This window comes from Augochlora pura, chromosome 10 (assembly GCF_028453695.1).
Source record: "Augochlora pura isolate Apur16 chromosome 10, APUR_v2.2.1, whole genome shotgun sequence".
NCBI lineage: Eukaryota > Metazoa > Arthropoda > Insecta > Hymenoptera > Halictidae > Augochlora > Augochlora pura.
The window spans coordinates 29,853,916-29,875,431 of record NC_135781.1 but is presented as its reverse complement, the minus strand read 5'-3'; the positions used below and the strand labels follow the sequence as shown (position 1 = coordinate 29,875,431).

The 21,516-nt window shown below is 46.7% G+C and overlaps 1 protein-coding gene across 3 annotated transcripts in view; it reads left to right on the top strand.

The window, feature by feature from the left end:
- Shal (potassium voltage-gated channel protein Shal) overlaps positions 1-6,824 on the top strand; it is a 168,613-nt gene extending 161,789 nt beyond the window's left edge. For 2 of the 3 annotated variants that reach the window (XM_078193175.1, XM_078193182.1), the window contains one exon: positions 2,087-6,824. The gene's annotated coding sequence lies outside the window, so the exon portion shown is untranslated. Of the gene's footprint in view, positions 1-2,059 lie in introns of all 3 variants that reach the window. The other variant, XM_078193176.1, reaches the window with a different exon arrangement.
- The last annotated feature ends 14,692 nt before the right edge of the window (positions 6,825-21,516 follow it).

The window sequence follows — 21,516 nt, the reverse complement described above, 5'->3', positions numbered from 1 at the left end:
TTCATCAGGATTATTCCTCTTTTCGCCCTTTGATTTTTATATATTTTTAGATCTACTTTTTCCACAATGTATTTCATAGCTTTACTACTTATTTAGTACTTTCCTCTTGTTTTTTTAGATATACGTAGCAACAGAATTTTTTGACAAATAATTGCAGAATTAATTCTCTTAAAACTGAAGATTATTTCATTAAATCCCCATGGATTTATCGACATTTCCAAACCTGCTTTTCCAAAGATTTACCTCATCACACCTTAATTTATTTATTACCTTCGCTCCTTGCTTTCCAGCAAACCACCACCTAATTATTTCATGCTATCTTAATTATTAATTAAGTGGATCTAAGTTGGTCGCCTCGAAACTCCATCGAAACAATTCCCATCACCATCCTTCAATCTTACCCTAAAAAAAGCAAGACACTTCCCGCACTCGAATTTCACCGTGAACCATCAAGATCTTCCTTTTTCCCGAAAAAGAAGGTTGGCCTCCCGAAGTTTTCAAAGGATTAGTCGCCTCCCGAAGTCAGAGTCTCGCCGCTCGGCGCCCGGAGACGTTTCAAAGCGGCGATTTCACGCGCTACAACTTCTCCCGGAGTAATCTTCGCGAGCTTTAACGTCGTCGCACTATCCCGACCGAGAGTTTTTTCTCACCGACCGAGAGTTTTTTCTCTCCGACCCCACGGCCATCGAGAAAGGATCTCCCTCCCTTCGTTATCCCGCTGGAAGGTGTTTAAGTGGGTACGATCGGCCGCGGGCCCGTGAACGTTCGGCAATCTCCGTGGAAACGGCGATCATCCGGCGAGCTCTTTCCACGGGATAATCCCGTCGGATGTGGGCCGTCCGTCTTGTAAAACGCAAACAGTTTTGTAGGATCCTGAACGGGTAAGCCAACCGAAGCTCGCTGTTCCCTGAAAATTTCTGCCATTGTCGTTTCACGGATTCCGCAGACTCTCGCGCGAATCCCGGTCGAATCGTGCGAGGCTACGGGTCTGAAAATTAATTCGTCTGTCAAGTCGAGTCCCATATTTGGCGAGTCAGTTCGGGGAACGGTGTTTCAAAGTTTCGGCAACTTTCTAACAGCCATTGGCGTTTATTTCACTTTCCGTTTGGAGACTGAACGCTCTGCGTTTCGCAGATAACTTGGAACGCTAGGAGACTGATTAATCATTTTCCCAAAGTATCCATTCGATGAAAGAGAGAAGCTAAAACTACGGTATTGAATAACAATTAATTGTTCGAAAAATCATTTGGTTTTTTAATTAAATCTGTTATAGTTTTTAAGAACTACATTTTATCATTTTTAAATTCCTAAAACTTCAAATCGAATTTAGAAAATATAAAAATGATTCGAATGGACACTAATTGAGATTATAATATAATAGTTAATCAATGTTTCTAATGACATATTTCTTCAATTGTGTCGCTTTAAAATGGGCAAAAATAAATGAAAGCTTAATTTCAAATTACGTATTCGGAAAATATCCGATGACGATCTGATCCGCAGCCCGCAGTTAGCCAACGAATGGAATCGCTGTTGAGCGTCTCATTAAAGAATCGCGTTGGTCATTAGTCTCCGATTTCCGGCGGAGAGTCGCCGAAGCGTTAATATCGATCGGGAATAGAAAAGAAGAAAGCCTTGAATAATAAAACAGCGAAAGAAAGCCGGTAATAGGGGAAAGGACGCGAAGGCAAGCGGAGGAAAAACTGCTTTTAGCGTGGTGATTTATGGTCGCGGCTAGATCGGATTCCCGGAATAAATCAAGGCCCGGCGGATGGCTGAGCCGAGAAGGAGAGGGAATATCGACAGTTTTCCTTGGGAAAACACTTGCAAATTGATGGAAGCTCGGGGGTCCGCGCGGGATATTGAAAGTCAACAGAGAAAGGGGGAGCCTGGGCATTCATAACTCGGAATTCCAGCCACAATCTCGACCAGCGTGTTCCTTTAAAAAAAAAAAGACGACGAGCTCGTCGACGATTTACGACGATCTACGGCGACTCTACGACGATCGAGCGCCCCGATCCGGAGCAACGAAGATCGCGGGTGTCATCCGAGTGTACAGCGAAAGCACGCCGATTTATAATTTCAGTAACGAAAAGAGTGAAAGAGAGAGACGGACGCGCGATTCAGCGTTTTGGACGGCGATCATCGCGCAGAACGATCCTGATGAGGTTCGAAGAGCGTTCGGTGGTCCGGACGTCCGTGGATCCAGGATGATCCGCGACGTCCTCGAGGAGGACGGGAGCCGCTCGTCCTCGAAGAGCAAGCATTCCGGCGGGATCCAGACGAGGAAGACGAAGAGGAAACGCGTCCCGTTCGACACTCTGCAGCCGGAGCTCGCCGCGTTTTCGAGGACGATGATACGTTCATGCACGCACACGAGCCTGCACACCTTGACCCACCTGTCCCGCTCGCGAACCCGGCCATCCGAGGCGTTTCCAAATCTTGACGCGATCCATCCTCCTCGTCGCAGACGCTACAATTCAGTAGCTTCTCATCTTCCGAGCACGGTTTGTCCATTCGAAATCGACGTCCGAGTATTTAACTAATTTTTCGGACTGTCCATCGCTGACATAATTCCCGGGACTGATTCGGCAGGCCATTGAAAACGGCTAGAATTTTTCAATGGAAACCCTTGTCCGTCGGGAATTATTCTTTCATTTGGCCCGGCCGTGTTTGTCTCGTATGCAACAGGTGCAGTAAAGATAATAGACAGCGCGGTCCGAGTTTATTGTTGCTTCGATTTCAGTTCTCCGATACCGTTGCGGTTATTCATAGAAAAATAAAACTATAGGAGACTATAGGTACGTTCCGCGCGTCGCCGCATTTAACTGTATTTTTCTGGGCGCGGATTTGTTGTTGCTGCATTCATCGCGTGTTCTAATCATTGAGAAAATAGAAGATACTTACTCGGGCGCGTCTCGGAAAGTCCGACAAAACGGCGAGAAGAAATATCGTGCGTTAGAGTTTTGAGAGCTCGTTGCATAGCGTCACTCGCGAATGTAATTTCTCGTCGATGGAAGATGTGTATATATATATAAAAAAAATTGAGAAATGAAAATGTGTAAAATTTACCAAAAAGAGAGAAGCGTCTTCATTTCTCTACCCAGCAGATGATGTAAAAAGTTTCTTCTTAAAAAAATCTGCGAACTTGTGTAAAAAGTAGAGACGACGAGCTTTCAAACGAGCCTAGGTAGACTGTGTACCACGATTTTTGCTGACGAGAACGCGCCTGTAGCAACAAGGACGAATCGATGCCCAGAATTCGACCTATAATAGGTCGGATAATAAGAGTCTATAATTCCTATAAAATTTACAAGTGGCGTAAATCGAGATATCTCGAGGCGATCGTGGCCGCTCGTAAACGTTCCGGCTGGCGAAACGGAGCGCACGAAATCTACTCGAATTACTTGACGCAATTTCTGTCGGGACTAAAACCGGGCAAACGTTGAAAACGGCGCAGCGACAACGGTTGAGCAGAAGTTTTATCTCCGGCGACGGATGGATCGCGTTAAACGAACGTTTGCGGCATTCCGGACCCGTGAAACGGGTTCGTGACCCTCCGAGCGCCGGGTTCGCGAGCACGAATCGGACACGGTCCCATCCAGTCGGCGCCGGTCCGATCACCGAACGGGTCCTCGGCAGCCGGCGACGCCGCCGCCGATCGATCGGCGCCGCTTCAATGGAGTCTCTTAACTCGCTAGGTTTAACTAAGCAACCGATAATCTTTAAGGACAGCCGAGGGGTGGGCGACAGCGAGGAAAAGCCGAGGGAGCGGGTGGGACGGAGGAAATTGGCTGGAGGCTTTACGATCGAGCTCGTAAAAACGAAACGGCGATGAGACCCGAGAGCGAGGGGTCGAGTCGACTGTCCACGTGTAATCGATTTTCCTCGGGGTCCCTCGGGGGTTGCCGGGTTTTCGGGAGGGTGGCCGTAGCATGGCCGGAGGGTGGCCGGAGGGACGCGCGGGCTCGCGCGAGAGATCGATAGGGGAGAACGTGACCGTCGATTTCAGCGGGAGGAGAAACGCGCCCTATAGGGACCCACGTACCTTGGTACTCTAAATAGACGTAAGATAATACCCTCGTTCTTTCAATACAACAAAAAAACTCCCTCGACGGGTCCCGTATTTTTCTTTCACCTTCGTTTCCGTAGCCGATAAGTCGCGCGCGCGCCGATCGGCGAGCCGGTGTCGATCCAGATCCGTCCAGCCTTCTCGATACGTGTTCCTTGCGGATCGTTGCATCGCGAACGCGAGAAGAGTGGACTGCGAAACGAAAGCGGAGAGCAATGTGTCTCGTCGGCGGAGCGATGGTTTTTGCGGTGCGACAGTCTCCCGTATACTCGTGCGTGAATTATTGTAAATAAATAAATAAATAAATTGCTGCCGGCGGACGTCGGAGGCGTCGCGTCGCGTCGGAGACAAATGGTCTTCTCCCGTTTGTTTTCCGCGCGACAGTCGCGCCGAGACGCGGCCGTGAATTATTGCAGACGAACGAACGGACAGACTGCAAGATTAATGTTGCGAACGGTTTTTACCGCCGCGAGTCCCTATTCTGAATTCATATAAAGAGATCGCTTTAATTAAAGCGTCGCAATGAAGCGGATAGGAAGCAGACCCATCGCCGAAGAGCAGTTCCAACGATCCACTTTAAAACCGAATAAATCATTCGATCGATCGATCGGGGGAGGATCGAGGGATCGACGCGGCTCGTCCAGAGAATCGCAACTGTCGCGAGAGAGTAGCGACGCTTTTAATTTTTGAACGGCGTTCGTGAGACGCCGTTCGTTCTTCGCTGTAAATAATCGTGGAGCCGGCATTGGGAGTCTTGTGTTATCTGTAATTAACTTTGTAATTAATTGTAAACGATCTAATGTGCGAGGATGAACAAAGATGATAAAGAGAGAGGATATATATATATTATATTATAATTGCAAATGAAAGAAAGGAGATGGAATATATTATATATATGTATATATACACATATATTATATATATATGCATATTATACATATATATGTATATAATTTATATATGTAATATATGTGTATAATATACATATATATATATATATACATAAAGATATATTGTAATGGTAAGCGTACACGTACCCAGCTACGTGTACACGTACGAACGTGTGGACGAGCGCATAAGAGAGAATTCCACGTGTACAATTTCGAATACAGAAACACACAATCGCATACACATCCATACACACGCGTACGCAAGTAAACACACCGAGCCAGTGGTACATACATACAGAGAGAACACACGGATACTTGCAGCACCCTCGCGTCGCGCAATAAAATAAATTCTAAATCAACTTTCAAACTAGAATGCGTGCCTGAGTGCGTGGGAGACAAAAATCCCTTCGAGACGCCGAGCCATCGTCCTCTGCGAGCTACTCGAGAGCCTTTCACTCTAATTTCCAAGTGTCTACCACTCTTTAGGGGCGGAATTCTTTTCGCCGTATATCTCTTTCTCTGTGTAAATAAACTGCTCCTCGCTTTTTACTCGATTCTCTCCGGAAATTAATATTCCGCCAACGGCGCGCGTCACGAAATTCAAGAACACGCGGAGGAAATACGTCCTTCTTTTAAGCATTTTCGGATCGCGGTGCATCGAATGTGTCGTCGTTTGATCGAGAAACCGACTAGCTACGCTGTCCGAGGAAATTCATTCGTACGCTGAAATAAGTATCTGATTTTAGGGATCGCGCGAGCACGGTCGTGAGTTTCGTTCGGGAAATTGTTTTAACGGGAAAGCGTGGTTAATTGGTAGACTGTGGATTTTCCTGGGAATTCTCATGGAGGGACTGTTTTGTAAAGACTTCGACGGTGTTATTCCTTTGTCTTAGGAATATTAAACTGATACCAAGGCGCATCCGTTATTCATCCGATGAATTAACGTTTAAAAATCTGCCCGCGATGGATCAACTCGCTATCGCGAAGTCGATCGAGGAACAGCCATGAATCATATCGAATACCGTTAAAGGGTCACCGGCAGTTCAAATGCTCGACAAGGCGGGAGTGCCTATTACGGGACGGTTTTCAGGGGGTATGAAATCATCATCGATTTCATTGCAACTGAAACGCGTTATCGTCGAATATTTATACTACTGTTCGGTAGATCGATGTTTCTAGGTAACGTAATGAATTTTAAAGTATTTATTTAATATGAATAAAATCTAATACGAGTAAACTAGCGAAGCGCGAGCATGTTGTATCTATTAGGGAACGCCGTTTCTTCGTGCCGCGCGCCCCATGGATAATCGGCGCGACGAGGAAACCCGAAGCGCGCAATGTGTTCACGGTATGTTCTTTCTTATAGAAACACTTGTATATATAAATATTTGTGTGAGTGACTTTATAAAGAACAATGTCCAAAAAAAAAAACTATGGGTAGAATTTTTACATCGACTTTCTTAGGCTCTCTGTCTATTTTTCATTGTATTCGTTGTGCTGCTGTTCCAAAGACGGGGTCGCAATTCAGCGGTGTTCCATAACAGGCGCTCCCGCCTCTATGGACGCGTTTTCCACGCGGAACGATTCACGGTCTACGAGAATCGTCTTTCGCCGATTTTTCGAGGACAAAACGACGGACATCGGTTTTGGAAGAAACCAGTCGACCGGCCGGCCAGTTTCGATTCAATCGTCGGACAATTTCGTCTAGCGCGCTCGACTATACCACGGGGTTTTATTAAAAACAACAGGTAATCCGGCCGCGAGACAAGGAAAAATGGCGTTCGAGGGGGCGTCGAGCTAGAAAACCGGCCGAGTGTTATCGCGGTGGAAAAACGGGTGTGTTCGCCGCAGAGAGGAGGGGGGGGGGGGGGGGGGTAGACGAGAGATCGAGAAAAAGCGAGCCGGGGAAGAATGAAAAACGCGACTCGAGCGTAGACGGTGCTCGGCGGCTCTTGGGGCGATGTGGATAAAAAAAAAAGACGTAAACGCGTTTATTAAGTAAATAAAAGAGCAAAAAAGATTATTATATTATATGATCGTAGAGATAATCGAGAATGATGTGTGTGGGGCGCTCCGGCGCCCGAAAGGGACGCGGTCCGCGTCAGCGCGTTCAAAGGAGGAACGGAACGAGGAAACGTGGTGGGGAAAGAAGAAGAAGAAGAAGAAGCGAAAAATCCGGACGAAAGTTTTCCCGGCGTGGAGAAAGGGTGGGGGGAGAGCGACGTTGAACACGAAAAGGGAGCACGAGTAGAAACGCTGGAGCGTGGTCGAGAGGCGAACTGGCGGCCGGAGTTTGGAACCCGGGGATCCGCGTTTTCCGTTCCGGCTTTTTAAGCTGAACCCGATCGACCGATCGCCATCAATTTCTATTTCTTCAGCCGTTTCTTGTTCTCTCTCTTTGTCCGCCGTTGTTTTGCCGCGGCGCGACACGGAAAGAGCGAACGGTGCGCTCCGGTAAAACGAAGAGAAACGGTCGGCCGGCTGAGCTCCGGGCCGCCATCTTGCCATCTTGCGCCAGGTCGCGCCAAGGAGAATCAGGCGAGACCGGAAGGAAACGAGGAGCGAGAGAAAACGGGAATACGAGCGGGCTAGCAGCGTGCGTGAGTAACTTCAAGTCTAGTTACCGAAAACTAATTAGTCTCTGGTTCTTGGCGAGTAGTCGCGCCTTTGCTTCCGGTCTGCGCCGGAAATCGACCGGACTCCGTCGAGTTCCGCGATCGTCAAATTCGTCGGCGTGCGTGGCCTCGGTCGCTGGGGCTTCAGTCTTTGGCGTCGCTGGATTTTAGCGATCCCTGTACCGATTGTTCCGCGGATCGTTCGCTTCTGTACTGTACAGAGAAGAGAGAGATAGTTGTAGAAACTCGCTGAGCAGATGATCCGTCGGGGACAATGGGGAACGGGAGATAAGTCTCGTGACGCTTGCGACGGTGCTCAAAGTACACGGATTTAGCTCTCTTTAATTTTCTATTTCTATTTACTATTTCTATTTAGACTATAAAGAATGGCGTCCGTTTATTATAATCTTTTGGACCCCTGAGATATGAAATGTTTGAAATGCACGGCGAATGTTCCACCGTGAAACGCTCGTTCGAAACTCGCCCGGCGACGGGTCAAATTAGCAGAATTTCGCGGCGATGACGAGCAAACTATCTCCAGTATCCAAGTATCGGGAAAGCACCCTAAGACATTCCGCTTCTCGCCGCCGGTTTTTGGGGGGCCGAGCGCGCGCGCCGTTCCCTCGTCCTGGAACTGCTGAGAGTAATAATTAGACTGCGGAACTTCGGACAATTCTGCGACTAAATCACAAAGTAAACGCGACGGTCCCCGTGTTGTAGTTTCTGTCGGGTTAAAAGTGGACCGAAAACCGTGCAGATTCAACGTTCCATTGCTCTGCAAACAACTGCGCAGCGGATCCTTGCGCGTGGTCCCGCAACTTGGCAAATACAGCGAAGTTTATTCGGCAGTTTTGCGATCCGATGCGACGAGTACCGATTGACTCTTAACGAGATTGCCGGGGCCATTAATATACTTTAATGAAATTCGTTAAAAATTCACGCAATTCGTTGTTGACTCATCAAGTTTGCTTTGTTCCGAAAGTATTCGATATGAAACAATAACTGGCGGTAATCGACTGTCCGATTAATGGTTAAGACCACTAGAAATTGTCAGCGATAATTCGCTTTTTTATTCAATATAAATTTCAATGCAGAGTTTCAAAATTTCAGTTTTTCCCATTTTAAAGAACTTTCTTTAATAGCGCCGCGCCGCGTCACGAGCAAAGGATCCAGCGAGAAGATCGGTCCCCAGCGATCGAGGGGGAAGCAAAGAACATGATAACGAGTCTTTCAATTCACTAACGTACTGCCAATTTTTCCGAAGCGACGTGTATTAAACTTTAACCCTCGCACGGCGGACCGTTCATGACCGCGAGCGGCGGACTCAGGGACCACGCGGACCCGAGTCTGTATTTCATTACTCAGAATTTCAATGAATAGATTTCCACCGAAGAGATTTGCTTCGCATCGCTCGTAAATGATTTCTTATTCTATATTATAACAGGTGACGCGTAAAATACTATTTTTTTATTGCACGCGCATTGCATATGTATCCGGCAGTGTTCGCATTACCGCGTACATATCTTATATCATTACCGACACACGGGCTGCATCTTCCACGTTCCAATAACGACTGCTGTATCTTTGCGCGGCGCGCGACGACTGTCGTCTCGCGGTGTCTGGATTTAGGGTAGGGTTAATAAGTCAATCGCGATGCCAGCCGCAACTACGTCTCGCGTACGCGAGCACGCGTAAACGTTGCGCGAGTCGGCGTGGAGCCTGGGTCCGCCAAGAGAGGGTTAATAAGGGTTCAAGGCGGAGCGAGGAGGGCCGGCGGAGGACGGGAAACTTATCGATCGCCGCTTTGACGTCCTGCCGAAGGACTCTGTTGCGATTTTTCCGGCGGGCTGGGTCTCCCTAAGCAGCCCCGGCTTTTCATCCGCCCGATGGGAAACGATCGTCCGTTGCTCGTCCCGGCGAGATTCATAGCGGAAAGCCCTGCGAAATACGAAAAGTTCAAAACGAAGAGCATCCTGTTTCTTGTCGCGAACGGATTACGAACGCGGCAACGGGGTCCTTGATGGTCAAAAAGTAGTCCGGACATTTCGTAAATTGCGAGTCGAGGACTGTGGATGTTTCTGCAAAATGAAAATGCAATTGATATCTTTCCACAGTTTCCTATTTTCTAGTCTTGTTATAGCCATTGTCTTTTAGCTTCAGTTTCATTGATAATTAAATCGCGTATCCTTATGGAGAATTAAAATTTTCCGAGTTATAAGGAACAGAAATCGAAAAAATAATAAACTATTTCTTTTAATAATTTCAATGATTTTAAAATAGTGTATCTGTATTATTCTATTTTATTGTTCTTGCAGTTTTATATCTCAGCTGCTCGTTTCTGGCAGAAATGCATGAAACATTTTGACACTTTGATTTTGACATTTTTCGACTTTTTACGATTTCAACAAGTCAACAGTGCTGTTCGAAAAAACACCAACAATTCGTTTCGATAGACGCTTGTCCATTATTACGAAAAACGCGAAACGATAACCAATAACCTTCGCCAATACCCCGCGAAAAGATCGTCCGTTCAGCGATCAACAAAATCGCATCAGCTCAAACATCAGTAGTCAGCTGGGAAGCAAGCGAGATCGAACCGGCACGGAACAAAGTTGAAAAGATCGCGAAACCGGTTCCGCTCGCAAACGTTCTCTCCTCCCAAAGGGCGCTTCTAACTCAGCGAGCCGATCGTCGCTTTGCCGTGGAAAGGCTGCGTTTGCAACGCGTTCGGAGAATCGCGTTCGCGTGAAGAATCGCGGTCTAACGGTTACAAAACGGTGTTCGGTTTATCGCGGGACAAGCGTCGACAGCGGGGAATACACGGTACTGACAAAGGGCCCCGTTCGCGTCCAACGGCGATCAAGAACGATCGCGGGGGCGGCGGGAATAAAGGAAGGGCAACGGCGGAACGGGACAAAGCGAAACAAAAGGAAAAACAAAGCGGGCGTTTTCCAGCGATCGGCTTCCTCGGGGATTGTGTGTCCCGATGCTCGCTCGCCCGGAAACAAAACGGGACTAGAACGAAAGAGAAATAGAGAGAGGGAGAGAGAGAGAGAGGGAGAGAGAGGTTGACGGAACGCGCGCGTCGCGACGCCGGCGCCGGTCGCGAGTTCGAATCCGAATCGTTTTCGATCGATTCGCGTTTCGCGTCTCCCGGCTTTGTTTCGGCTATCGGCGGCCTGCCCCGCGACGACAGCCCTCCCCGCTACGCCGCCACGCGTCCGTGAAAGGAAAGCGATCCTTTTGTAACCAGGACACCGTCCACAGGACCTGTGAGCGTAGCAGGATCGCCGAATGTTCCTGACGCGCTCCGCCGCAATCGCGATTTGCGGCGATTCCAGCCCCGGGCCCATGCAGCCGCGACACTCTGCCGATCCTGCGAGATTTTCCGGGTCCCTCGGATCCGTCCGGGTCCTTCCAGGCTCGCGAACACCTCGGCCGAAGGTGCTGCGCTGAGGAATTCCGGTTGAGAATCTTTCGAATCATTCGATTCCGAGTCGCTGAAATTTACGTAGAATGCGGCACGAATTTCTGTGCCCGCGTAGGAATTTTATAAAGTGTCCGACAGAGTCGGGCACATTTTATTCGATTAGCAACTAACGGATAAAATTTTATTCGTCAAATTTAATCGACGTGTTATTCGAAGGATTTATTCGACGTATTTATTCGAGGTATTTATTCGAATAAGATTTTATTGGCAGAATTGTTCCGACGCGTTGTCCGAATAAAATTTCGTTCGAAGAGGTTATTCGATATACTGTACGAACGAAAGTTTCATCGGGAACGTTGTTCGGACCAAAAATTGCGCGGATATAATCGGTGTGCCAACGATCCTTAACGCTAAAGCTATCGACACTTTAAAAGTAACTCTAACCTGCGATGCTTCGTAAGAACGACGAGATTGTATATTCGTTTGAACCTTTCCATGAAAGTGCATCTTTTCGTAGTCTCGGCAACGTTGAAACGTGGTATGTTTAGTGTTTATTCGAGTGGGTTAGAATCATACGTAAGTCGCGTGTATCTTAACATGTAATCTATAATGCATGCCAAACAAAACAAAAAAAAAACGACGAAGAGTGGTGTGAAAGATACGATAAAGTTACTATATAAATTAACGTTGTTCTAAATTGCGTCAACAATAAATTTGGCCGACGAGCGGGTAACAATCTTTTGACGGGGGTCTCCGGAGGAGGCGGAGACACGACCTGGCTTGCATTTTATCGAACGTTCGATCGAGTTAAGGGTAAAGTAGCGACCAAAGTGTTCGTACCGTCGCGAATCGAAGCGGCTCGGCCGAGCTTCTACTTCGAACAGCTAACTGGAAATCTTTCCCAGGCCAGCGGAGTGCGACGATGAAAATTTCACGGAGCGAAGTTTCGCAGCCCGATTTCCCAGCGCCTGGCTTCCCCCGTGCGAGAGACGGAACCAGCTCGCGTCTCGGAGCGTGTCCGCGTAGCCGGATCCCGCGCAGAGTTTTCGCGGCTGCCGGCCCCCCGGGCCGTAATTAGACAATTATGTAATGTACACTCGTAGCACGTGTCGTCGATCGGAGAACGAACCAGCTGGCGACGCGGTAGCATCTTGCCAGCGGACGAGACACTACCAGCCGTCGAAACTGTCCCGTTGTTCGGTATATTTTCATAATGAACTCGCGAACGGGCACCGCGCCGTTTCGCGATCCGCTCGAACGTCGAGCGTTTTCGATTCGGAACACTTTAACGACCGGCAGCCTATAAATCGGCTTCCTCCTCTACCACGGATTTCTTGTCGCGGTAACCAATCGTTTGTTATCTGTTATTGAGATAAAAGCGTTAATATTATTGTATAATTTTTCAAGTACAAATGAAGTAATTGAAGTAGATGAAGCAAATATCGTTTAATGCTAATGTTACGAGGATGTAGAAATCTTTAATTACCCTATAATAATTGAATTATTCTATAGCAATTGAATTACCCTGTAATAATTAAATTATCATATAATAATTGAATTACCCTGTAATAATGAAATTTTCCTATAATAATTGAAATACCCTATATATAAATGTTTACAGCCGTACGGCCGGTCGATAAAGTGTTAACAACGACGGCGCAGCGCACGGTGGAACTCGCTGCGCGTCGGGGATTCCTTTTCGGATCGGAATCTTGAAAGTTCGCGGGGCGGATCGACTGAGATTGCGATCGGGAGGCGGCGGGGTGGTTTATTACGGAGCCAGTAATTAATTTCGAGGCTCGAGAGGCGGGGGTAGGATCCCTTCGATTCTAGTGTCCGGTTGCGTGGAAACGATCTTTGTAAGCGGATGCGACCGCCAGCGGGCACTGCGTATCGATCTTTTGGCAATAACGATATTTTTAATCGAACCTTGTGAAAGGAGAGAAGCGAAACGATGGAACGAGAGGAGTGGTGATTGCTGGGGAGAAAGCGGACGAGGATTTCGATGAGAGAGAGAGAGAGAGAGTGAGTGAGTGAGAGAGAGACGGTTCATGGATAATGACGGCGTATATCGAATGCGGCGAACCGCCGGCACGTTGTAACGAGTACACCCGATAGATGTAACTAGGAACGGGGTGAAGACGTTTTAGCCAGAAGGTGTTGTCCGTCTTCGGTAGCTTCCACGCCTTACTCAAAAGTGAAAAATAAATGAAAATTCATATTTAAGAGAGCCCACGGCGTCCTTCATTTCGATGAGCCATCATCCATCCAATTACGAATCCCCGACGATTTGATCGATTGTAACTTTCGACAGAAACGTCTTACGGCAGTCAAACTCTGCTCATTTTAATGGGCGAAGTCTACGCTTTGATTCCATTACAGTTACTTTTAAGAAGATTACAGACTGGAAAACTGATAGGAAAAAATTAATGTCTCAATGTGAGGGCTTAAATTGAAGTCACACTTTTGACGATTTACAAGTTCGATCGATTCTGTAGAAAATTTTTCTCAACAGTTGGATCTACGTGGTTATATAGGAGGAAGTCTTCTCTTTAAAATACCGTCTCAAAAATTGGTCTGCGATTTTTTTTTAACACTTTTATTGTATTTTAACACTTTCACTGTCACGACGTCCATATGAACACCAGCGTCCCTTGAACTTCTTCGAGATATTAGATCGCCTAATTTTCTAAACAATGAGTGCATAATAATGTTGTTAGAAAGCGATGGATTGAAATGATAAAAAATAAAAAGTGGTATTTCTTTAACCCTATTATTTTTAAAAAAACTGTCTCTTGGAGTTAGAAATTTTGTAAAAATGTCCTAAATAAAGCTATAGTTTACCGCGTTAATTTCCCATTTATTTCAAGTAATAATTCAGGAAATAAAATTCCAATCCTACAACATATGGATCTGGCCAAAGTATGATAACGATAATACACAATTTAATTTTTCAAAAACACATGATATCTATGAAATTTTTCGGATCGTTTAAACAGCACATATTAAATACAGTACTTCAGCGATTGCGAGGAAAGTTATTTTTATTCGAAATTACGGCGTTTCCCGTCGGATTTTCTACACTTTACGCCCGTGCCGGAATACTTTTTGTAACTTTATCGGCAACCCAATTTAAAAGCTTAATTCCTAGTTTTCAGTGCCGGAGAAAATATCGGGGCGACACCGTGAAAAATATATCACGCGGCTACAGCGTCGTCGAAACCGCGTGCGATATAAATTGATAAAATCGACGGTGTAAAATGTTCTTTACAGCTGTAATACCGTGCGCGCACCGGGCACGCACTCTAAATTATTTAAGAGCGTAAAGCACGTATATGAATCGATTATTCTCTGTATCGATGCGCCGCCGCCGCCAACTGGCGTAACACACCGTGTTTACCGCTTTTACCAGTCATTTTATATAATATTCAACGCGCGGCGCCGTTCGCTTCTTAGACCGCGGTGCATTTCCAGCACTTTAGTCGCTTCTTCGAGGAACCGACGCGATCCCCGACGGGGATTTTACAACTCGCTTCGCCGCGCAGTTACACCGCGTCGTTCAATTTTACACGATAGCTCGAAGCCGCGAGCTTTCACTGTCGCGGGTCAAACGTTGCGGCACGTGTCACAGAGATGACAGAAGTTTGCTAGACAATGTTTGACAAAACTTTACCCACTGCCAATTGCAAATAATATATTGCAAATGATGACTAAATCAGTGAACTTTGAAGTGTGGATAAAAGTTACCAAGACATGAAAAGCACCATAAATATTTCATTTAATTATAATTTCTGCAAAAAGCTCTTTAACACGTTCCGTAGCAAGATACTCTATGCACCGTCTCAAAAGAGTTTAACCCATTTAGAGTTATTAAAAAGGACTTATTCTGTATTACAAAGCGTCGACATTTGTGCACAATTCTATACAAATGCTATCAAATTTTGCAGAATCTTCAGAGCGCTTCGAATATTGTTAAATAGTCTAACCGATTAAATATTCCTCAAATTTCTGTCAGAGCTCGAAGGCGCCCAGGTGGCTACAAAAGATATCAAATATCATTTTAAGAACGCTTTTAGGGATGCAAGTTATTCCCTGATGTGTTCGCCAAGATCTGTTTGCATAAACGGCAGCGCGCCGTTGCGAAATCTAATTTAGCGGAGTCATATGGAGGCCTGCAAGCACGCCGGGGCTCGGTGCTCGTGAAGTGCGGCTAAAGGCTGCGGGGAAATCTAATTTAGAAGAATCGCATGGAAGGTGTAAACACGCCGGGGAACAGTGCGCATAAAGGGCGAGGTGCAAGCTAAAGGTTATTAGAGAATCTAATTTAGAAAGAATCGTATGCCAGGTGTGTGATACGTGTCAAGAGCAGTGCGCATGAAAGGGCGAGAGGTGCACCGCGGGGCTGGCTATTGGAGTGGCTGTCCCACCGGGGAAAATATATCATGCTAAATATAAACCAGACTAAGAGAACAATCTCCTCGGTCATCAATCATGCAAAAGGAAAGTTTTCCGCGTCGATTGCCGGGCACGGGAGCCAAACGGAAACTTCTTCCTTCCTTTAATAACTTCGAAGCTTTGAAAATAACGGGTATTAAACGCGAACGAGGTGATCGGGAGCCTCGACGAACTGCCTGCGCAAAAACGTGAAGACTGTTGGAACGCTTCCGAGTCGTTTCCAGCAAAAAGTAGCAATCTTCGCTCTTCCAGTCAGCGATTCAGCTTTTTAACCCCTTCAAGCCCTTGTAATGCGTGCGTTTAGTTTTATTAAAATTATGATTATTCTAAGGGTAAAGAGAGTGAGATTCAGTTGAAAATTCGCTACAGAATACCTCAGCAATACTAACGAAAGCTCATCGAATGAAATGGGATGGATGTTAAATAAAAATGAAATAATTAAAAAGATTGTTAAAGAAAATATCAACAACCAAATTGGGCGAAAATTAGATTTCGTTAAAAGTGAATTCTATTAACTCAGAACACTAAGGCGTCACGGAAATTTTTCTATCACTTCCTAATATATTTTTTATTCCTATAGAGTATATATTAAAAAATTGTTAAATAATTAAATTGCTGGTATCAGTGACAAGAATGAATTTCGTGTGAGTAAAAGTCACTTTGTAATACAAAATGGAAATACTACGCTCAGGAATGTTATATCAGATTTACGGTGAAAATCGCATCGAGCGCAAACGATTCAAATTAAGGGAACCCTGTTGCGCCGTCGACTGCGATAAAAATGCGGACAGCTGGAAGGTTTTCAGAGAGAGAGAGACCGATGGATCCCACTTGACGTGGAAGCGTGAAACGGCACGGTCGAAGCGGAAAGGAAATACATCGGAGTGAAATTAATCGATGTTAGCGGAATGCCGAGCAGAGGCGAGGTATCGTGCGTGTCGCATGGTCGCCCGTTTACGCGGGAAATCGATTCGTGTTTGCGTACACGGACAGGACGTGCTCGTTACCTACTCGAAAGCTTAAACGGGACGCCATAGTGTTTGCAGGCCGGAGCGTAAACGCCGCTCCTCCGGGCGAGAATTTATGACTGCGCCCCGTGGACGCGATGCGTCGCAGCCAGCGGCATTTTCAAAGGCGCTGCTCTCCGCGGCCCCCGGAGGTCGCTTTATTTTCAGAATGGTGGTCAAGGACGTCTTATGGGGGAGGCCCGGAGCGCCGGGAGAAGCGGACGCCGAAGCTCGGGGATCGGGCCGATGCGGGACGCGTTCCGTCTACTTGCCGCATCTAAGGAGGGAAATTATAAATAAGGCCGCGGAATCCTTGGAACGGTGAAACACCATGGAAATATCGTCCCACGGTGTTGGGGACCTCAGGATCGCGAGAAAGCGTGAATGAGATGTCGGCGATTACGAACGATGCGTTTCGAAGCCGCGACGGATAAAGTTGGGTACATAGTTACGTAGTTTGGTGGTACACATAGTATCACAAAAAGTACGTAGTACGAGTCCATAATATGTCAGGCAATCGGATGTCTGTCTTATCGTTGCGTTGTACTACTTTCTTCCGCACAAGTTTCGACATCCGACTTTTCATCGATTCGTACCACTTGCGGGCAAGGCTGATTTTCCCGAATTATTAAGACTTCGAAAGTAGTACAAGTTAGCGAGAAGTCGGACGGCAGATGTTGCCTCTCAGAAAGTAGTACGAGTAAAAGACGTGTCATTTCCTTGATACCTTTAACTTCATTCTAGGATTATATATACAAGTATCCTTTACCTTCCATCGGACAAAGTGCAATAACGCGGCACAAAATATATAAATAAAAGAAGAAATTGTACATATAGACGAGAAATAAAAATAGATAAATAATAGGTATAATTAACGCTAGGTTTACGGAACCTGTCAAAATGACTGGTCACTAATTTTTTAATTTATATTATTCTAATCATGGAGATACATTTATAAGCTATTTATTTAACAATATACATATACTATTTACGACAGGTATTAAAATAATATTCGTTAAAAATCAGAATAAATCTCTCATCGATACTCTGACAAATTAATATAAAATATTAAAATTGTTAAAATATACTAATACAAACTCCGTGAAATTAGTGTTAAGGGACAGATACTGGTGCGTGATAAAAGTGGTCGCAAAAAAAAGGGTTGGTAAAGAAGATCCACCACGATTCTAATCCAATGGCTTCGCCGCCGTGCAAAAAGCGCCTAAAAACGAATCAGGTCGAGGTTCCAATTGAACAGCTTTCGGTTATCGTTCCCCAATCGGTGCCGTCAGAGTGATCACACTGGCGTCGCGATTGCGGGTAATAAATTAGCCTCTCGCCGGGCTAATTTGGTCCGGCTATTTTCGAATGATTGACTTTCACACCAGGTGGAAACTCGGAACTGGGTTACCGTACCGGATCACGTTTCTGTCAATCCATTTTCTCACGATCCCGATCGATACCGTCCAATCGATCTCAACTATGTACCAGATGATCGATATCAACTATTAGGATCGCAGCACGCCAAGGACACCGTTAACAGCCGGTTAACCCCTTGACGTACCATTTTCTTCACAGTCACTGAAATTAGGAATTTTTCATTTGCACAATTTCTTATTTATTCCATTATTCATTTTACTTGTATGCTTAAATATTAATAATAAGGGATTAGAATTTTATTCCAACTTTAAAGAACAGACTAACATTCACACTTAATTATTTATTAATGGTGATATCCATCACGTGTCGGACTCGTCAAAGTACGGCAAGGGGTTAAGAACCATCGAATTGTTTTGCGGGTTAGCGCGGATCGGTCCGCGATCGCCGACGTAATTCCAATCGGTTCCCGTCGACGAAGTTACTTTTCGCCAACGAACGACAAACCAACCGAGCACCGTCGCGTCGTCTCCCGGACCGGAAGCAGAATAATTATTTCACTGTCCGTGCCGTGCCGCGGCGGCCGCCTAGACTCGTCGGAATCCATTAACGATCGGCGGGCTTCCCCGTTAACAAGATTGTCGACGGAAAGTCGATAGTTAATTACGCAAATGAAGGGATCTCGTTAAGGGTCTGGCAACGACCGTCCTCGATCCGGTCCGAACCGCAATCGATCCGGGGTCCCGGTTGTTCCCGAACTCGATCGATTTTGCTTGCCGTGTCCGTGACAATTACTCTGCCTTATTAACCGCCGACGAAGAAATCGATTAAGAGACCCACGAATCGGAGATGATTACTCTCCTAGTTACCAATCCCGGCGATGTTCGCGGAAGAGGTCTAATCGTAAAATGGAAAAATATGGTAACAGCGAATCGCTTTGGTGTCGCAGAAATTAGTCCACCGCGTGCCGAAATGTCAAAGGATCGCTTCGGCGGGGCGGCGGCGGCAAAGGGGGCGAAAAATCAACGCGAATCGACAAAGGGGCGTAATTTCCACCGTGCCGTGGCGCCGCGCGCCACCGGAAGGGATTAAGGGGTGAGGCCGAGATGGAGGGTTAAATCGTCGAAACGCGTCGGAGCACAAAGGGAACGACTGAAAGCCCGTTCCCGTAAACAGAGGGTTGGCAAGCGCGGCAGCGGGGCGAGGGGGTGGGACGGACGAGCCGGCGCGGCGCGGCGGTGGGCGGAGGAGGAGGAGGAGGAGGAGGGGCACTGAAACAGACGAAAGTGTCTTCATCGCGGGCACAAAGCGTCTCTCAGGATAAAATGCCATGATTAAAAACTCTCGCCCGCCTCTCGGACACGTGTTTGTACACACGCACGCTCGCCGAGACTCTCTCGCGCGCGCATTGTGCCAGCCTTTCAGCCTCGCCGTCAACATACCCCGGTTTTTCTCTCGAAATAAAAGCCACGGGGGGGGGACAGGCAAGGAGAGGCGGCGTGAAACGGCTCCAACCGGCGCCAGGTGTGTCCCGAGCGGAAAGGAAACGGGCGCGCGTCGGCTCGGAAAACCGAAGCGCGAGCGAAGCGTCGCCAAGCTCGAGACGTCGGTTTTGCTCGCGACTAATTGATCTCGCCGTGAGATTGTTGCGGATCGCCCGGGTGTTGCGGTCGCGTTCGATGGATATTAGGGGCGAGACGCGGCCGGTAGGGGCGGCCGATTGCATCGCGGAACGCTCGGGCACGCCGAAGTACGCCCGCGGAGTAATCGCCGGAGCTGAACGGGCAAAGTTTCACGGGAACAAGGCTCCGCCGGGTATTCAAAGCCGCGGATATCTTTTAATTCCATTGGCTCCGAAGTTCTTTCCGCCGCTATTGCGCAGACCGAACCGCGTAATCCTTGTTTTGTTGACTAACCGTCTTCCCGACGCGGTGATAACAGTCGACGATGCTGCGCCGTTGTTAGCACCTGTATTATTACCGCGGCTTGACAGAGTTATTAACGCAGAAGCCTGGCAAACTCAGGTTCACTCTGCTGCTAGACGTATCTGGATGCTCTTGTTTCAACGTGGGAAATAGTATTGTATCTCGCAGAAACGTTTTTTTAAAAATCTTTGGTAGATAGGGGGTGAACATTTTTACTGTGTTAAGAATGACACTGCAATAATTGGATCTTTGTGTGAAATACAAATATTCCAAGAGTTTAGATAAACAGGACAAAATTTGTTTAATTAATTTTGATAGAGCTTGAAAATATTCAGTATTGATTTCGAAAATAACGTGTCGATTTTAATACATTTTTCTGATATAACTCCAAAGATGTATAGTATCCGCAGTCTGCTAATAATTTTCAATATAATGTCTGTAGTTCTGCGACGTACCGTAAAACAACTAGAACCCTAGATAATAGATAAGCTAAATAAAAATCCGAGATGATCACGCCAACTAGAAACTTATCGAAATAGCATAGTCATAGTTAGCGAAATAATACCAAAAGTAGTCCTTTAGTCTCGAAACACTAGTACCGCAGAGTTAATGAGTTCCTTTAATTAACAGCTCGCCAGCGGTGCCGACTCACCTCCGACAACAGAATTTTTTATCTCCTCCCATAATATCTAAGGTACACTAATTTCGCCGGGGTCAAATGTGACTCGGCACCGCCTTCCAACCGCGTCATTCTCCCGACTGTTGAACCACACCGTAATTAACCGAGGCGTCTTTGCGCAAAGATATTTACCAACCCTACGACACCGACTCGTCGCAATTAGGGTGTCCTGCGCGCGGATTTAATTATCCCTCGGCGACGTTCGTTCGAGTTAATCACTGTCGGTTGTTCGGACAGCTGAAAGTAACCGCGGCGCGATTCAAAGGGAGACCGTGTAGGAAATGGAAACGGAACCCTTTCGCAGACTCCCATTGTACGATCCTCGGGATTCCATAAATTTGCCGGACGTTTCTTCGTCTCGTGCAAGGATGACGCGTCTTTCGTAAGGCTGGAAGAAACTCGTAGCGAAATAGTTGCATGCGAAAATCGAAAGACAACGCGCCAATACGCGGTGACGTTTTCGATTCTAGAAATAGAACCGAGTTGCTTTCTCGATTTCCTCGACGAAATCCTAGCGCGTGTTTCCTGCATCGTAACTATACACAATGACCGTCGACGTGACTATCGTCTGACAGGTCGTCCCACGGTATCTAGGTCCACGGATCCCTGCTACAGTGTCGCAGATGCTGGGCGATATCCTGTTGCTACTATGGCTCCAGAGTTGCGGCTTCATTGGCTGATCGATGGCGCGCGCACACACGGCGACCGGGCTTTAACAATGTCCGCTGTGCGAGTCGTTGTCTGAGCTGTCTGATGAGGCTGTTTACGAAACCGTAGATCAATGATCCGAGTTCTCTACATTGACTGATCTCTCTCTCTCTCTCTCTCTCTCTCTCTCTCTCTCTCGAGCGCTATCAAATCGGCACGGAACAAATTTAGACACCGATAGCTAAGACCAATTGAACCTCGGGGCTAAACAGAACCAGCCCCAATTATTCGGGTAACGACTGGTTCGGGCTGGGATATATTTAGCCCTGCTGCACCTGGTAGCAGCAATCGTCGATTTAATGTTGCTCTTTGCAGAGATACGTAGCAGAGAGATGTAGTAAATATGTAGCAGAGAAAT